At 40.8% G+C, this 18,574-nt stretch overlaps 1 protein-coding gene across 1 annotated transcript in view; it reads left to right on the top strand.

The window, feature by feature from the left end:
- AKAP12 (A-kinase anchoring protein 12) overlaps window positions 1–18,574 on the top strand; it is a 234,514-nt gene that overhangs the window by 147,799 nt on the left and 68,141 nt on the right. The gene's annotated exons all lie outside the window — the stretch shown is intronic.

The raw sequence follows: 18,574 nt of genomic DNA, 5'->3' as shown, positions 1-18,574 counted from the left end.
TAAAACAATAACAATTCTATTGTAGACAGTCCCTTTAAGAAGTCCAGGATGTATTATTGATACATTGAATGATGTACAATGTTGTTAATAATACCACTGGCCATTCAGACATAGATCTGACGTGTTTCCTGCGTCTTAAAGGGATATTAAACAGTGCTCCTTTAATAAAAACAAATATTATAGCAAAGTGAATACCAAAGAAACAGATTGTGTAAATAAACTTACTTGTTTGCTTGCAAAATTGTCAGAGGATTTTCAGAACCTAAGTTTTCTTCTGTCAGTTCTAGGCATGGAAAAATTTGACTCCGTTATCTAGTCTATTCACTAGCCTAGAAGTTTTATGACATCAGGCTAAGATACAACTTCCTACAAAGGCCTCCTCCGCCTTGTAGGGCTATGACAGGAAGCACAAATGTAGTGTAATAAAATAAAAAAGGTAAAATCCATTTAAATAGATGAATAATACATTTTGCAAAGAAATTTTCTATTAAGTATAAGCAACTGCTTAGTGCTTTTTTATTACAACAGTGAACATACCTTTAAAGTGAAGGTCAATCTGGATGAATTAGTGCCCGGTTTTTAATAAACCTATTAAAAACAAGGGGCATTTAATTCATCAAAATTGACATTTCACTCCTTTTCTTCAAAAACTTACCTTTTAATCCTGAATGCCGCTCCAGCTTACATCAGAAATTACGAATCCGGCTTCCTCCAATCACGGCTTTCCCCACGGGGGGATCATGGCTTGATGTAACGCTGTGATTGGAGGAAGCCGGATTCGTCATTTTGGACCCGCAAAGAGGACTTGCGACAAGTGGAGAAAGCGCTGCAGTGGCTGACAGGATTAAAAGGTAAGTTTTTGAAGAAAAGTGGTGAAATGTCAATTTTGATGAATTAAAGTGCCCTTGTTTTTAATAGGTTTATTAAGAACCGGGCACTAATATATCCAAACTGACCTTCACTTTAAGCACACTTCCTCAGAGAATACCTCACATTACTCATTTTCATAATAGTTAACCAAGGTTAGTGCTATTTAAACAGTGTTGCCATGGTTCAGAAAAGGGTAACAATCAACAGTTAAATAATTTATAGTGTTTTCAGTTTTTTGAAATAGGTTGAATTAGGTGAAATTTCAAAATGAAAGTATCTCAAAATAGCAAAAAGCAGCGTGTAAAGTTAACAAGTAGTAAAAATAAATCTTCCGTTTCTCTGTTGCTATTTGACTTTTGTCATCAAGAAATACAATCAAACGTTTTTTTTTCAAATAAGCAAACCATTTTACACATTGATGCAGTGTTGAATGTTAAAATAAACTTTGTTAACTAGAGATAAACCAGAAAGCCCAGTAGCGGAGCATTTGTAGACAATATTTAAATATTGCAGCTCAAATTCAAACATTTTGTGGGGTTGTAAAATGTGTTTAAATAAATAAATAATTCACTATCATAGCTAAAGGCCATTTAAGGTGACATGGAATGTGACGTAGCTTGTTAGCTATACTCGGGATAGTGGTGCTTAAAAAGAATGTGCATATATTCTGCACTTGTAAGCGAAACGAATGCCAGAAATGGTAGCGGTCTGGCTCATTTCTATGCCGTATTTATTAGAGTAAAAGTGCAATACACAAATATCTGCACAGATATTTGTGTGTTGCACTTTTACTCTAATAAATACGGCGCCAAATGCTGCAGACCACGGCCATTTTCTAAATTTGATTCAGTAACGAATGCTGAATATTTATTTATTTATAAAATATTTTACCAGGAAGGATTTGCAAATCTCTATTGCTCAACACTGGAATATAATTAAACTTTACTGATTCAGATACAGCATACAATTAAAAAAACAACAACAAAAATATTCCAATTTATCGTGTTTTTTTTGTTAAAATTCGGTATGCACATGCCTTGAGCACTATGTGGCAGCATTGTTATACAAGCAACTGACTATAATGGCCAGTCCTTCAAACTAATTAAACATTCATTTTTGTTGAGTGCTTATAACAATCTTTTTATATATTTTAGAACTGACTTTTCCTACTTAAAGGGACATTAAACACTAAATAAATGCTAGATAGAATGATGCATTCAAAGAAAAGATTAGTCTGAGAATAATATGTAGATGTTTTTTTAAAAGTTTCATTGGCTGTTAAAATATTGATAAAATACGTGTAAAGTTATGGAGGCCTATTTAACAAAGGTCTGTTGGACCTTATCCATCAGGGGGGTGTCAATCAACCCGATCGTATTCATTCGGGTTGAATTGTAGCGATCTCTGTCCTCCTCCTCAGAGCAGGCGGACAGGTTATGGAGGAGCAGTCTTAAGACCGCTGCTCCATAACTTGTGTGTTTCTGGCGAGTCTGAAGGCTCGCCAGAAACACGGGGCGCCAAGCTCCATACGGAGCTTGATAGATATGCCCCTTAGTGTCTATAAATCAAAGGGAGTTGCCATTATGTAACTTAGGTTACCTTCTCTCTGTGGCCAATTAGGGACAGTTATAAGTAGGTCACTAGACTGTGCAGAAAATGGCTGTGTGGAATATAACAGTGTGCTGCACTTCCATTTCTAACAGGAACTAATGAAGCTCGCAATTTCAGCATGGAATTACAGGAAAAGGGTACAAAATAAATAATAAAAATATATTGCAGTCTTTTTTATATATATAATTTATTATTTTATATTACTATCTCAAAGTGTTTAATGTCCCTTTAAAGGACAGTAAAGTCAAAATGAATCTTTTATGAATTGGATAGAACATGCAATTTTAAACAATTTTCCAATTTACTTTTGTCATCTAATTTGCTTTGCTCTCTTTTTATCATTTGTTGAAGAGTAAATCTAGGTAAGCTCAGGAACAGAAGTGCACTATTGGGAGCTAGATGCTGATTGGTAGCCTCACATATATGCCTCTTGTCATTGGCTCGCAGATGTGTTAAGGTAGCTCCCAGTAGTGATCCTGAGTCTACTCTTCAACAAAAGATACAAATTGCTCGATTTATCAAACATATTCTCCTATATTTGCGCCTAAATATATGCACGCAATATGATTCTCATATTTATCAATTCAAAATACACACACAAATAGGCAAGATCGACTAAAAAATGCAACCAAGTGTATCAATATCGCTTAGGCGCACTGGTGCGCTAAAAAAGGATTAATTTACATCACTTTAGTCACATTTTCTATTGTGTACCTTGTGTAATGGACTAGTAACTAGTACCTTCTCCTATAAATGAGTGCACACAATTTCTCCATAAATACTGTGGAGAACAGCAGTTGAAATCATTTCTCTTTGGGATAGTGTTGTGTGCACATTATGGAGTACTTCTTAGATTTTGCCAGAATATCTATTTCAAGGCAAGTGAAAAGACCTGAGGTGAAGTATGATTTTCCCTTGTATTCCTTCCTAGGTGTGGTTTCGAGGCATTGGCAGATCATGAAATTAAACAACGTTTCAGGATCAACCCGGAAGACTATTATAAATTTTTATGCCCTAATAGCCAACAACCTAGATCCACGTACCTAAAGGACAAAGCACTTCCAGAAATGTATCTTTGCATTGCCTGAGTTCACCTGTGGAAAGGCGCAAAAAGGGGCTTTTTTTATAAACCTGAGCAGACAGTGTACTATAAAATGTTCTCCCCTTTAATGTATTCTGAATTATCCATTTTATCCGCTGAAGTGTATGAAATAATTTACAAATAGCGCCTTTACACCTATTTTTTCATTTGAAATAGCTGCATTTGCTTGCTAAAAACTCCACTTATACTGAAAATGTTAATATTGCAGTAATGAGTTCAGCTATGTAAACAATAGGGGTTCCCGAAAAAAATCATCCGCCCAGTGGTGGGAGAGAGAGCTGTGAATAATTTCTGAGGCACATATAAAAAATTACTTTAAGGCCCCTTTAAAGGGACAGTCAAGTCCAAAAAAAACTATAGTGCATGTAATTTTAAACAACTTTCCAATTTACTTTTATCACCAATTTTGCTTTGTTCTCTTAGTATTCTTAGTTGAAAGCTAAACCTAGGAGGTTCATATGCTAATTTCTTAGACCTTGAAAGCCGCCTCTGCATTTGACAGTTTTTCACCACTAGAGTGCGTTAGCTCATGTGTTTCATATAGATAACATTGAGCTCATGCACGTGAATTTACCGAGGAGTGAGCACTGATTGGCTAAAATGCAAGTCTGTCAAAAGTACTGAAATAAGGGGGCAGTTTGCAGAGGCTTAGATACAAGGTAATCACAGAGGTAAAACGTGTATTATTATAACTGTGTTGGTTATGCAAAACTAAGGAATGGGTAATTGAGGAAATAACTATCTTTTAAAACAACACAAATTCTGGTGTTAACTGTCCCTTTAAAGGACCACTCAATGCAGTAGAATTACATAAATAACAAGTAAACAATAAAAAGACAAGGCAATGACACCTACTCTGAATTTCAAAAAAGCAGTAGATTTTTTTCTGTCAAATTATTATTTTTTCTCCCATTTTCCGGCCCTTTGTATCATGTGACAGACATCAGCCAATCACAGACTATTATATGTATTACCCTGTGAGCTTGTGCACATGCTCAGTAGGAGTTTGTTCCCCAGAAAGTATGTACTGCATATAAAAACACTGCAAAATTTGATAATGGAAGTAAATTGGAAAGTGTCTTAAAACTGAATGCTCTTTCTGAATCATAAAAGTTTATTTTAACTTGAGTGTCCCTTTAAGGAAATGTTTTGGCACATTCACTAAAGTAAGCAATATATCTTTGGGGGGAACTATAGAATAAAACAAAAAAGAAATTTATCATACCTTACTTCCTTTTCCCATTAGTGTAAGTTACAGCTGTGAGTTTTAATGCTGAGAATCTAGTTCTAAAATAAAACAGTAACCTATTGTCTTCTGGTGGATATCATATTTTCAGGGCTTCTATTTCAGGATTTCAGTATAATCTATATTAACCCTTTGAGCGCTAAGCACTTTCGCTAAGCTTTATTAAGGTTTTTTTTTTCTTTTTAGATCAACAAGACTTATACTTTTGGAAAGGTTAGGTGATTACCTTTCCAACAATGGGTCTTGGGGGGTCTGTAGCTGCTTAGATGCCTGAGATACAAGCTTCTAAGCAGCATGCCTCCTGCTCCTATACATAACATTGTTAAGTTTAAATAAAGTTGTGCGGTGACGTGAAGCCCCGGCGATGCCTGTCACTATGCAGGCCCGATCGCCGGGGTAGGAGCGGGTGGGAGCCCCCAGATCTCCCTCAAGGTGGGAGAGTGCTAACCACGGCTCTGAGCTGTCGTTAGCACCAGAGTGTGAAACTCTGCGACGGGGTTAGAGGGACATGAAAACCCAAAAATGTTTTTCATGATTCAGATAGAGAATACAATTTTAAACAACTTTCCAATGTTCTTTTATTTTCTAATTTGCTTCATCCTTTTGGTATCCTTTGTTTGAAAAAGCAATGCACTACTGGGAGCTAAATGAACATCGGGTGTGCCAATAACATGATGTATACATATTCAGCCACCAAACTGCTGATTGGTGGCTGAATATGTATACCTCATGTGATTGGCTAACCCAAGAAAATTGGAATCCTGAGCCTATCTAGGTATCCGTTACAATAAGGGATACAAAGAGAACAAAACAAATTAGATGATTAAAGTAAATTGGAAAGTTGTTTAAAAGCACATGTTCTAGCTGAATCATGAAAGAAAAAAATGAGTGTATAATGTCCCTTTAAGTTAAGAGTCTTACAAGGACTGATCTTATTGACTACCAAGGCTGGAAGCATAAGGCCATTTAGCTAATGAACGCCTAATGCCTAAATACACTTTTTTTTTCCTAGTTGGTTTCATAGACAAAAAAATCCACCAACGTTTACAGAAATATGATACAGAAATCAGTTTGTTAATGTGTATAAAATGTTAGTTATCAGAATACGATCATAATATAAAAAGGAGGCTTTCAGCACTGCAGTTAGTACTGTGAGATGCCCACATTTACCTGTTTGTAAGTAGGGCTGCCTTATTCCTTAACGCTAGGTACCTGAGTAGGGGGTAACATAATTAAACTGATATATGGTACAAAACACAAAGTAGCAGCAGTTCCACAAGAAAAAGAGATTTAGAACAATATCTTGTTAAAGCTGCTATTCTAAAAAAAAACTAAATAGGAGTAATTAGCAATAGAAAAAATGGCACTCAAACAATATTGTTCAATAAAAAAAATTATTTATTTATTAAAACATATAGGGCTAGATTACTAGTGGATCACTATTTAACGCCCCCACTTGAGTGTTAACTGCGCTAGAAGTAATTTTTTGGCACGCATTGGGTTGCGCTCATATTATGAGTTGAAAATAAACCGTTTTCATTCTTGCACTAACTTGACATGTATAAAACGCCAAACTTAGAATATATTGTGTGCGATAACCTATACCTCATAGTAGCCAATGGAGCAAAAAAAAAAACAAGAAAAAAAAAAAAACTTACACGATAACCTGACATGAAAATATTAATATTTAACATTCCAACGTTCTTCACATAGCAGAATATGTTTTATTTATTCACATATATATATATATATATATATATATATATATATATATATATATATATATATATATATACGTATATATATATATATATGATGGAAATTTGGTAAAATATATATTTATACCTATTATATATACACTAGTCCTAAAGCCCGTTCACACAGGCCATTTTTTGCAGTACAGTGGTCCCACACCTTGCGTTCTCTCCCTCCCACTCTCTTTTGCTTTCTCTCTCTACCCCCTCTCTTTTGCGCTCTCTCTCCCCCTCTCTTTTAAGCTCTCTCTCTCCCCCTCACTTTTGCACTCTCTCTTTCCCCCCTCTCTTTTGCACTCTCTCTCTTTCCCCCCCTCTTTTGCGCTCTCTCTCCCTCTCTATCTCCCCTCTCTTTCTATCTCCCCTCTCTCTTTCTCTCTCTCTCCCCTCTCTCTCTCCATCTCCCCTCTCTCCATCTCCCCTCTCTCTTTCTCTCTCTCTCTCTCTCTCTCCATCTCCCCTCTCTCTCTCTCTCCCCCCCTCTCTCTCTCCCCCCTCTCTCTCTCCCCCTCTCTCTCCCCCTCTCTCTCTCTCCCACCCTCTCTCTCTCTATATCCCCTCTATCTCTCCCCACTCTCTCTCCCCTCTCTCTCACTCCCCTCTCTCTCTCCCCTCTCTCTCTCGCCTCTCTCTTTCTCTCTCCCCTCTCTCTCTCCCCTCTCTCTTTCTCTCTATCTCCCCTCTCTCTCTATCTCCCCTATCTCTCTTTCTCCCCTCTCTCTCTCTTCCCTCTCTCAACCTCTCTCTCTCTCCCCTCTCTCTCTCTCTCCCCTCTCTCTCTCCTCTCTCTCTCCTCTCCCCGCTCTCTCTCTCCTCTCTCTCCTCTCCCCTCTATCTCTCTCTATCTCCCCTCTCTCTCCCCTCTCTCTCTCCCCTCTCTCTCTCTCTCTCTCTCTCTCTCTCTCTCATGTCTCTTTCTCCCTCTCTCCCCTCTCTCTCTCTCTCCCCTCTCTCTCTCAACCTCTCTCTCTCTCCCCTCTCTCTCTCCCCCTCTTTCTATCTCCCCTCTCTCTCCTCTCTCTCTTTCTCTTCCCCTCTATTTCTCTCTCCTCTCTCTCTCTCTCTCCCCCCTCTGTCTCTCTCTCCCATCTCTCTCCCATCTCTCTCTCTCCATCCACAACCTCTTTCTCTCTCCCCTCTCTCTCTCCCCTCTCTCTCTCCCCCCTCTCCCCCCTCTCTCTCTCCACTCTCTCTCTCTCTCTATCTCCCCCCTCTGTCTCTCTCTCCCCCCCCCCTCTCCCCCTCTCTATATCTCTCTCTCTCCCCTCTCTCTCCCTTCTCTCTCTCTCCTCTCTCTCCCCTCTCTCTCTATCCTCTCTCTCTCTCCCCCCTCTCTCGTTCTCTCTCCCCTCTTTCTCTCCCTTCTCTCTCTCTCCACATCTCCCCTCTCTCTCCCCTCTCTCTCTCCCTTCTCTCTCTCGCCTCTCTCTCTCCTCTCTCTTCTCTCTCTCTCCCCTCTCTCTCTACCTTCCCCCTCTCTCTTTCTTTCTCCCTTCTCTCTCTCTCCTCTCTCTCCCCTCTCTCTCTATCCTCTCTCTCTCTCCCCCTCTCTCGTTCTCTCTCCCCTCTTTCTCTCCCCTCTCTCTCCACATCTCCTCTCTTTCTCTCTCTCTCCCCCTCTCTCTTTCTCCCCTTTTGATCTCTCTCTCCCCTCTTGATCTCTCTCCTCTCTCTCCCCTCTCTCCCCTCTTTTGAGCTGTTTGAGCTCTCTCCACGGCCTTTCACAGCCCTGCCCCCTTCACGCACCTTCACGCTAGGCTCCGCCACCTTCACAGGCCTTCACGCTAGATCACGCCCCCTTCACGTTCGGCTATGCCCTGTGCACGCTCGGCCACGGCCACTTCTGCTCGCGGCAGTCGGCAGATCAAGTAGGGATTTAAGGCCAGGTGTGTTTGTCCTCGTGCTGTCTCTACTGCGCATGACAGCTTCGAACAAACACACTTGGCCATTTATAGTATAGGATGATTATATATAGGTATAGATATATAAACATATATATATATATATATATATATATACATATATATAGGAACATCTATTTAAAAATATATTCTGCTATGTGAAGAATATTGGAATGTGACACATTTACAGTAAATACACAGTATAACACTTGATTTAATATGAATATTGCATAAATATGATTTTATATTTTTTCATCTACTTAACTGCCGAGGGCTCCAATGCACTTTTATAAATGTCTATATATGTGTATTTATGTGTTTATATGTGTATATATGTCTGTAAATGCTGCAAATGTTTATTGCATTTTCCTTCAAATCTCTAAAAGTCTTTTTCTTTTACTTTGATATAGATTTTTCGTAGCTAATACAAAACATTAGTAATAAAGTAATGCGGGCCATTTTGCTTGTGCTCATAGTTCACCTAACATATTAACTAAACATGGTTAAAAAGCTCTGTACGCGTTCTCTAAATTGCTAGTCCAATGTGCACTGTCAAGTGAGACTGCTGCACAAACCTGTTTTACTTGATAATCAGAACAGGATGGAGAGTTAGGTTGGTAAAAACCTCTTACGGATCAGATTACTGCTTATTTAGTTAACAGTGCACAGATGTGTACTGCAGGTGCAAAGTGCAGGTCAAGTGTAAAGTCTTTATTGAGATGTCACCTGGTGAACTCTGATTAAATTAGGATTACACATTTGATGCATATCTAATGAAAATAAGTCTTCAACTCCCATAACAAGATTTCCTCTAGTTTCAGCTGAATAAACGGAATGCTGTATTTTCCTGTAAGGATGTATGTTTGGTTTATTATAAATGCATAATATGTTGATGGTATGATTTACATTTAAAACGGGGTAGACCACCTTTTTAAATAAACATTTTGGCATAGCCCCACAAACCTTTCTTACATATACACAGATCCAGACACATACACAGAGTTCCTTACTGACCCCTATTTTGCACAATGTTTTTTTTAAAGTTCTGTTCTACTGTTTCTCCTGTGGCTATAAATACCCTGGTTTTTAAATATGATAATAGGGACCGTTCAGTCACACCAGCCAGTAGCACACCCTGACTCCACCTCTTACCTACCCTGATTCTGTTGCCAGGTTGTCACAACTCCAGCCATGAGCTATTTTAACTCTCCAGGCGATCTTAGAAAGTACCTGAGAAATGCTGTGGGTTTGCATGAAGAGGTCCCAACCAGGCTGCATTTTGTATGATTGTAATGGTTTGGGAGCTCTGCCCTCTGTCCCTTCTAAAGTTCTCCACAATCTTATAGAAGGTTTGCTGCGAACTGTCTAGCCACCCTGCAACTCATCTCTGCCAACTCCCACCCCAATGCCACCCACTCCCCAAACCCTACCGCCGAAGTGACTCCGTCCCAGTTTACGACCACACTGCTCACAGATATACCTGACTAGACCACCAGTCTCCACCCCCCAGATAGTCTGGGGAAAGTATATGCAAAATCATTAAGTACAAGTAAAGAAAACAGAATTATCCTAGCTGCCAAGGTAACAAAGATCAAAATGGCATACCTCCTAACCATCCCATATGTTGAGAATTTGCCATGGGTTTTGAACAGTAATGTCACCAGAGGGGTACTAGCCCCCCTACATAACGGCTGAGCCCCATCTGCCCGCCAACTATGATTATTGCTTGTTTTTCCCATCACCTCTGTGTACAGGCTTCCCTCGGCTCTACTCAACCCACCCAACGAACATCCAACCACACCGTCCTCCACTTAATACCCAGCCCCTCCATCACAGCCCCGCCCAGAAAACACTGGTGGGCCTCTGGCCTGGGAAGTACCCCCCCCCCCTTAATTAAGTTCTGGAGACGCAACTGCTTTAGAAGTGAGAGAGAGAGAAACTTTGCTGGTAAAATAATGTGTGTGGATGTGGGCAGTCCAGAGCATAAACGTCTGAACTAAAAAGAATGTGAAGCAATCATTAGATCAATTTTTATGTCAAAAAGAATATATTTATTACAACACTTGGAAATTGGTTTAATTGAAAAATGACTTATTGAAGAAAAATATAACATTAATCAAGCAGCATGCTACAATGATTAAATGTTGGCAGGGACTTTTTTTTATGAAGTAAATGTTTTCTGCTCTGACTTTTAACCATTTTACAAAAGCAGCATTGAACATAGTGTGACAGACTATTTGGAGTCTCTTCTCCAGATAGCACATTGAGTAACTATTCTCAGAACATGCTGTAGATGTAATAAATTCCACAGCTTTTACTAAATTATATATGCCACTTAACACTGAACAGGTAACTAGCTGGTATTCTCAGATTCATAAAGTAATTGCTATTGTTTCCTTCACCCTTTAAAGTGATAGTAAATCCTAGCGTTTTAGAATGCTATTATTTACCAATGGAACAACTAAAGGGAACTTTCAGTCATGAAGTATAAAATACTTGATGCTTAGAAGTTTCTTATTTGTCAGAAGCGTTCACCGCGCTGAGCACCTCAGGCAGCCCACGGCAGAACACTATTTTTCAGTGAGGTGACGTTTCCACCTTTTAGCCAAAAGCCGTGCGTGCCAGCTGGCATTTTGCTGGATAGCTAGCACGCCATTGGCTAAAAACACCTCAATGATAAAATAGCATTCTGCCGTGGGCTGTCTGAGGAGCTCAGCGCGGCGAATGCTGCAGACAAATAAAGGAACTTTTAGCATGAATTTTTTTTATAGGATTTACTTTTACATTTTCAGCCTCAGTATTACACATTCTGTCAGGCCGTCTTGATATTTCTATGGATATGAAAATTAAATAAATAAGACCAGAAATAGTAATTTTTTGAGGGTTGTTTTTATTTATTGATTTTAAGACAGTGGGGCAGAATTATCAAGCTCCATTCCTTCAGGCTAATCAGAAACAGCAGTTATGCTCCATAACGTGTCCGCCTGCTCTGAGGCTGCGGACATCAATCCGGCCGATCTTATACGATCGGGCTGATTGACACCCCCTGCTAGTGGCCGGTTGGCCACGAATCTGCAGGGGGTGGCATTGCACAAGCAGTTCACAAGAACTGCTTGTGCAATGATAAATGCCGACAGTGTACGCTGTCGACATTTATCGATGTGCGGCGGACATGATTTGCTACATTGTATCATGTCCGTCCGCACTTTAATAAATCGGCCACAGTAACTATTCTTAATGTTTAAATTAGTGAGATCATAATAAAGGTTGTGTGATAATAATAAAACGTTAGAAGCTCAAAATTAAACTTTCACAGTTCAGACAGAGCATTTAATGTTAAAGGGACATTAAAGTGATTGTAAATTTCAGACTATAAGAATGTTGCAATAAAAAATATATTAGTTTGCAAGTAAAACCATGTAATTATTTTTTTTTAAAAGGGTATATATTTTTTATAATAAAAGATTTATAATCATAATTGGTATTGTCTGTTCTTCTGCCCCCCTTCATTTCCAATTTTGGCTGGGTTATGATGTATAGAGCAGTCACACCCACTCTCTACATAGGCTTTCTAAGGGCTTTAAAGGGGCTGGACTTCAAGATTTTCAAATGGGCTGGTGTTCTGTGAAGGGACCAAACTTTGTAAAAAAGCGAACCATGTCACTTCCTGTGACGTTTCATCAGCTGTTTCTCTCATTTTGCCCCTAATAGGCATGCGGGCCAGCGTCATCACATACCTGGCCGTATACGTCACGGTAAAACTATTTAGACTTGTGAAATTCTGAAACCATTGTATAGCGCATGCGTGGCCTTTTCTATCATAAATGGGGGTGTTTTATTAAACAATGTTTATTCAACACTGTATGTCCATAAACAATGTTTATTCAACACTGCATGTGCATTATGCGTGAAACAGAAAACAGAATTTATGTTTACCTGATAAATTACTTTCTCCAACGGTGTGTCCGGTCCACGGCGTCATCCTTACTTGTGGGATATTCTCCTCCCCAACAGGAAATGGCAAAGAGCCCAGCAAAGCTGGTCACATGATCCCTCCTAGGCTCCGCCTACCCCAGTCATTCGACCGACGTTAAGGAGGAATATTTGCATAGGAGAAACCATATGGTACCGTGGTGACTGTAGTTAAAGAAAATAAACTATCAGACCTGATTAAAAAAACCAGGGCGGGCCGTGGACCGGACACACCGTTGGAGAAAGTAATTTATCAGGTAAACATAAATTCTGTTTTCTCCAACATAGGTGTGTCCGGTCCACGGCGTCATCCTTACTTGTGGGAACCAATACCAAAGCTTTAGGACACGGATGAAGGGAGGGAGCAAATCAGGTCACCTAAATGGAAGGCACCACGGCTTGCAAAACCTTTCTCCCAAAAATAGCCTCAGAAGAAGCAAAAGTATCAAACTTGTAAAATTTGGTAAAAGTGTGCAGTGAAGACCAAGTCGCTGCCCTACATATCTGATCAACAGAAGCCTCGTTCTTGAAGGCCCATGTGGAAGCCACAGCCCTAGTGGAATGAGCTGTGATTCTTTCGGGAGGCTGCCGTCCGGCAGTCTCGTAAGCCAATCTGATGATGCTTTTAATCCAAAAAGAGAGAGAGGTAGAAGTTGCTTTTTGACCTCTCCTTTTACCGGAATAAACAACAAACAAGGGAGATGTTTGTCTAAAATCCTTTGTAGCATCTAAATAGAATTTTAGAGCGCGAACAACATCCCAATTGTGCAACAAACGTTCCTTCTTTGAAACTGGTTTCAGACACAGAGAAGGTACGATAATCTCCTGGTTAATGTTTTTGTTAGAAACGACTTTTGGAAGAAAACCAGGTTTAGTACGTAAAACCACCTTATCTGCATGGAACACCAGATAAGGAGGAGAACACTGCAGAGCAGATAATTCTGAAACTCTTCTAGCAGAAGAAATTGCAACTAAAAACAAAACTTTCCAAGATAATAACTTAATATCAACGGAATGTAAGGGTTCAAACGGAACCCCCTGAAGAACTGAAAGAACTAAATTGAGACTCCAAGGAGGAGTCAAAGGTTTGTAAACAGGCTTAATTCTAACCAGAGCCTGAACAAAGGCTTGAACATCTGGCACAGCTGCCAGCTTTTTGTGAAGTAACACAGACAAGGCAGAAATCTGTCCCTTCAGGGAACTTGCAGATAATCCTTTTTCCAATCCTTCTTGAAGGAAGGATAGAATCTTAGGAATCTTAACCTTGTCCCAAGGGAATCCTTTAGATCCACACCAACAGATATATTTTTTCCAAATTTTGTGGTAAATCTTTCTAGTTACAGGCTTTCTGGCCTGGACAAGAGTATCGATAACAGAATCTGAGAATCCTCGCTTCGATAAGATCAAGCGTTCAATCTCCAAGCAGTCAGCTGGAGTGAAACCAGATTCGGATGTTCGAACGGACCCTGAACAAGCAGGTCTCGTCTCAAAGGTAGCTTCCAAGGTGGAGCCGATGACATATTCACCAGATCTGCATACCAAGTCCTGCGTGGCCACGCAGGAGCTATCAAGATCACCGACGCCCTCTCCTGATTGATCCTGGCTACCAGCCTGGGGATGAGAGGAAACGGCGGGAACACATAAGCTAGTTTGAAGGTCCAAGGTGCTACTAGTGCATCCACTAGAGCCGCCTTGGGATTCCTGGATCTGGACCCGTAGCAAGGAACTTTGAAGTTCTGACGAGAGGCCATCAGATCCATGTCTGGAATGCCCCACAGCTGAGTGACTTGGGCAAAGATTTCCGGATGGAGTTCCCACTCCCCCGGATGCAATGTCTGACGACTCAGAAAATCCGCTTCCCAATTTTCCACTCCTGGGATGTGGATAGCAGACAGGTGGCAGGAGTGAGACTCCGCCCATAGAATGATTCTGGTCACTTCTTCCATCGCTAGGGAACTCCTTGTTCCCCCCTGATGGTTGTCTGATTGAAACCGTATGAACTTGGCCCTCGCTAGCTGAGGCCAAGCCTTGAGAGTATTGAATATCGCTCTCAGTTCCAGAGTATTTATCGGTAGAAGAGATTCTTCCCGAGACCAAAGACCCTGAGCTTTCAGGGATCCCCAGACCGCGCCCCAGCCCATCAGACTGGCGTCGGTCGTGACAATGACCCACTCTGGTCTGCGGAATGTCATCCCTTGTGACAGGTTGTCCAGGGACAGCCACCAACGGAGTGAGTCTCTGGTCCTCTGATTTACTTGTATCTTCGGAGACAAGTCTGTATAGTCCCCATTCCACTGACTGAGCATGCACAGTTGAAATGGTCTTAGATGAATGCGCGCAAAAGGAACTATGTCCATTGCCGCTACCATCAACCCGATCACTTCCATGCACTGAGCTATGGAAGGAAGAGGAACAGAATGAAGTATCCGACAAGAGTCTAGAAGTTTTTCTGGCCTCTGTCAGAAAAATCCTTATTTCTAAGGAGTCTATTATTGTTCCCAAGAAGGGAACCCATGTTGACGGAGATAGAGAACTCTTTTCCACGTTCAACTGAGAAAGGCCAGGACAAAGTCCGTGTGAGCCTTTGCTTGAGGAAGGGACGACGCTTGAATCAGAATGTCGTCCAAGTAAGGTACTACAGCAATGCCCCTTGGTCTTAGCACAGCTAGAAGGGACCCTAGTACCTTTGTGAAATTCCTTGGAGCAGTGGCTAATCCGAAAGGAAGCGCCACGAACTGGTAATGCTTGTCCAGGAATGCGAACCTTAGGAACCGATGATGTTCCTTGTGGATAGGAATATGTAGATACGCATCCTTTAAATCCACCATGGTCATGAATTGACCTTCCTGTCTGAACGTTCCCTCTTTTTTGGGAACTATGAACAGAATGGAGTAGAACCCCATCCCTTGTTCTCTTAATGGAACAGGATGAATCACTCCCATTTTTAACAGGTCTTCTACACAATGTAAGAATGCCTGTCTTTTTATATGGTCTGAAGACAACTGAGACCTGTGGAATCTCCCCCTCGGGGGAAGTCCCTTGAATTCCAGAAGATAACCTTGGGAGACTATTTCTAGTGCCCAAGGATCCAGAACATCTCTTGCCCAAGCCTGAGCGAAGAGAGAGAGTCTGCCCCCCACCAGATCCGGTCCCTGATCGGGGGCCAACATTTCATGCTGTCTTGGTAGCAGTGGCAGGTTTCTTGGCCTGCTTTCCCTTGTTCCAGCCTTGCATTGGTCTCCAAGCTGGCTTGGCTTGAGAAGTATTACCCTCTTGCTTAGAGGACGTAGCACTTTGGGCTGGTCCGTTTCTACGAAAGGGACGAAAATTAGGTTTATTTTTTGCCTTGAAAGGCCGATCCTGAGGAAGGGCGTGGCCCTTACCCCCAGTGATATCAGAGATAATCTCTTTCAAGTCAGGGCCAAACAGCGTTTTCCCCTTGAAAGGAATGTTAAATAGCTTGTTCTTGGAAGATGCATCAGCCGACCAAGATTTTAACCAAAGCGCTCTGCGCGCCACAATAGCAAACCCAGAATTCTTAGCCGCTAACCTCGCCAATTGCAAAGTGGCGTCTAGGGTGAAAGAATTAGCCAATTTGAGAGCATTGATTCTGTCCATAATCTCCTCATAAGGAGGAGAATCACTATCGACCGCCTTTATTAGCTCATCGAACCAGAAACATGCGGCTGTAGCGACAGGGACAATGCATGAAATTGGTTGTAGAAGGTAACCCTGCTGAACAAACATCTTTTTAAGCAAACCTTTTAATTTTTTATCCATAGGATCTTTGAAAGCACAACTATCCTCTATGGATATAGTGGTGCGTTTGTTTAAAGTGGAAACCGCTCCCTCGACCTTGGGGACTGTCTGCCATAAGTCCTTTCTGGGGTCGACCATAGGAAACAATTTTTTAAATATGGGGGGAGGGACGAAAGGAATACCGGGCCTTTCCCATTCTTTATTAACAATGTCCGCCACCCGCTGGGGTATAGGAAAAGCTTCTGGGAGCCCCGGCACCTCTAGGAACTTGTCCATTTTACATAGTTTCTCTGGGATGACCAACTTGTCACAATCATCCAGAGTGGATAATACCTCCTTAAGCAGAATGCGGAGATGTACCAACTTAAATTAAAATGTAATCACATCAGGTTCAGCTTGTTGAGAAATGTTCCCTGAATCAGTAATTTCTCCCTCAGACAAAACCTCCCTGGCCCCATCAGACTGGGTTAGGGGCCCTTCAGAAATATTATTATCAGCGTCGTCATGCTCTTCAGTATCTAAAACAGAGCAGTCGCGCTTACGCTGATAAGTGTTCATTTTGGCTAAAATGTTTTTGACAGAATTATCCATTACAGCCGTTAATTGTTGCATAGTAAGGAGTATTGGCGCGCTAGATGTACTAGGGGCCTCCTGAGTGGGCAAGACTCGTGTAGACGAAGGAGGGAATGATGCAGTACCATGCTTACTCCCCTCACTTGAGGAATCATCTTGGGCATCATTGTCATTGTCACATAAATCACATTTATTTAAATGAATAGGAATTCTGGCTTCCCCACATTCAGAACACAGTCTATCTGGTAGTTCAGACATGTTAAACAGGCATACACTTGATAACCAAGTACAAAAAACGTTTTAAAATAAAACCGTTACTGTCACTTTAAATTTTAAACTGAACACACTTTATTACTGCAATTGCGAAAAAACATGAAGGAATTGTTCAAAATTCACCAAATTTTCACCACAGTGTCTTAAAGCCTTAAAAGTATTGCACACCAAATTTGGAAGCTTTAACCCTTAAAATAACGGAACCGGAGCCGTTTTTATATTTAACCCCTTTACAGTCCCTGGAATCTGCTTTGCTGAGACCCAACCAAACCCAAAGGGGAATACGATACCAAATGATGCCTTCAGAAAGACTTTTCTATGTATCAGAGCTCCACACACATGCAGCTGCATGCCATGCTGTTCTCAAAAACAAGTGCGCCATACCGGCGCGAAAATGAGGCTCTGACTATGATTAGGGAAAGCCCCTATAGAATAAAGTGTCTAAAACAGTGCCTGCCGATATTATTTTACAAAAAATACCCAGATTAAATGATTCCTCAAGGCTAAATATGTGTTAAATATGATCGATTTAGCCCAGAAAAAGTCTACAGTCTTAATAAGCCCTTGTGAAGCCCTTATTTACGATCGTAATAAACATGGCTTACCGGATCCCATAGGGAAAATGACAGCTTCCAGCATTACATCGTCTTGTTAGAATGTGTCATACCTCAAGCAGCAAGAGACTGCTCACTGTTCCCCCAACTGAAGTTAATTGCTCTCAACAGTCCTGTGTGGAACAGCCATGGATTTTAGTGACGGTTGCTAAAATCATTTTCCTCATACAAACAGAAATCTTCATCTCTTTTCTGTTTCTGAGTAAATAGTACATACCAGCACTATTTCAAAATAACAAACTCTTGATTGAATAATAAAAACTACAGTTAAACACTAAAAAACTCTAAGCCATCTCCGTGGAGATGTTGCCTGTACAACGGCAAAGAGAATGACTGGGGTAGGCGGAGCCTAGGAGGGATCATGTGACCAGCTTTGCTGGGCTCTTTGCCATTTCCTGTTGGGGAGGAGAATATCCCACAAGTAAGGATGACGCCGTGGACCGGACACACCTATGTTGGAGAAATAAATGCGTTTGAGGTTATATATAAATAAATATTTCTAAATAACTATACATTTATTTCTGTTTCACACCATAATGCACATACAGTGTTGAATAAACATCGTTCATTTATGCACATACAGTGTTGAATAAACATTGTTTAATAAAACACCCACATTTATGATAGAAAAGGCCACACATGCGCTATACAATGGTTTCAGAATTTCACAAGTCTAAATAGTTTTACCGTGACGTATGCGGCCAGGTATGTGATGACGCTGGCACGCATGTATATTAGGGGCAAAATGAGAGCAACAGCTGATGAAACGTCACAGGAAGTGACATGGTTCGCTCTTTTGAAAAGTTAGGTCCTTTCACAGAACACCGGCATAACATTGCAATAGAAGAATTATTATATGAACTAATTTATCCCTTTCACAGATGGATTAAAAACAAAAA

This window comes from Bombina bombina, chromosome 4 (genome assembly GCF_027579735.1).
Source record: "Bombina bombina isolate aBomBom1 chromosome 4, aBomBom1.pri, whole genome shotgun sequence".
NCBI classification, from domain to species: Eukaryota; Metazoa; Chordata; class Amphibia; order Anura; family Bombinatoridae; genus Bombina; species Bombina bombina.
Note: the sequence above shows the minus strand (reverse complement) of the source record. Positions and strands in the feature narration are given on the sequence as shown.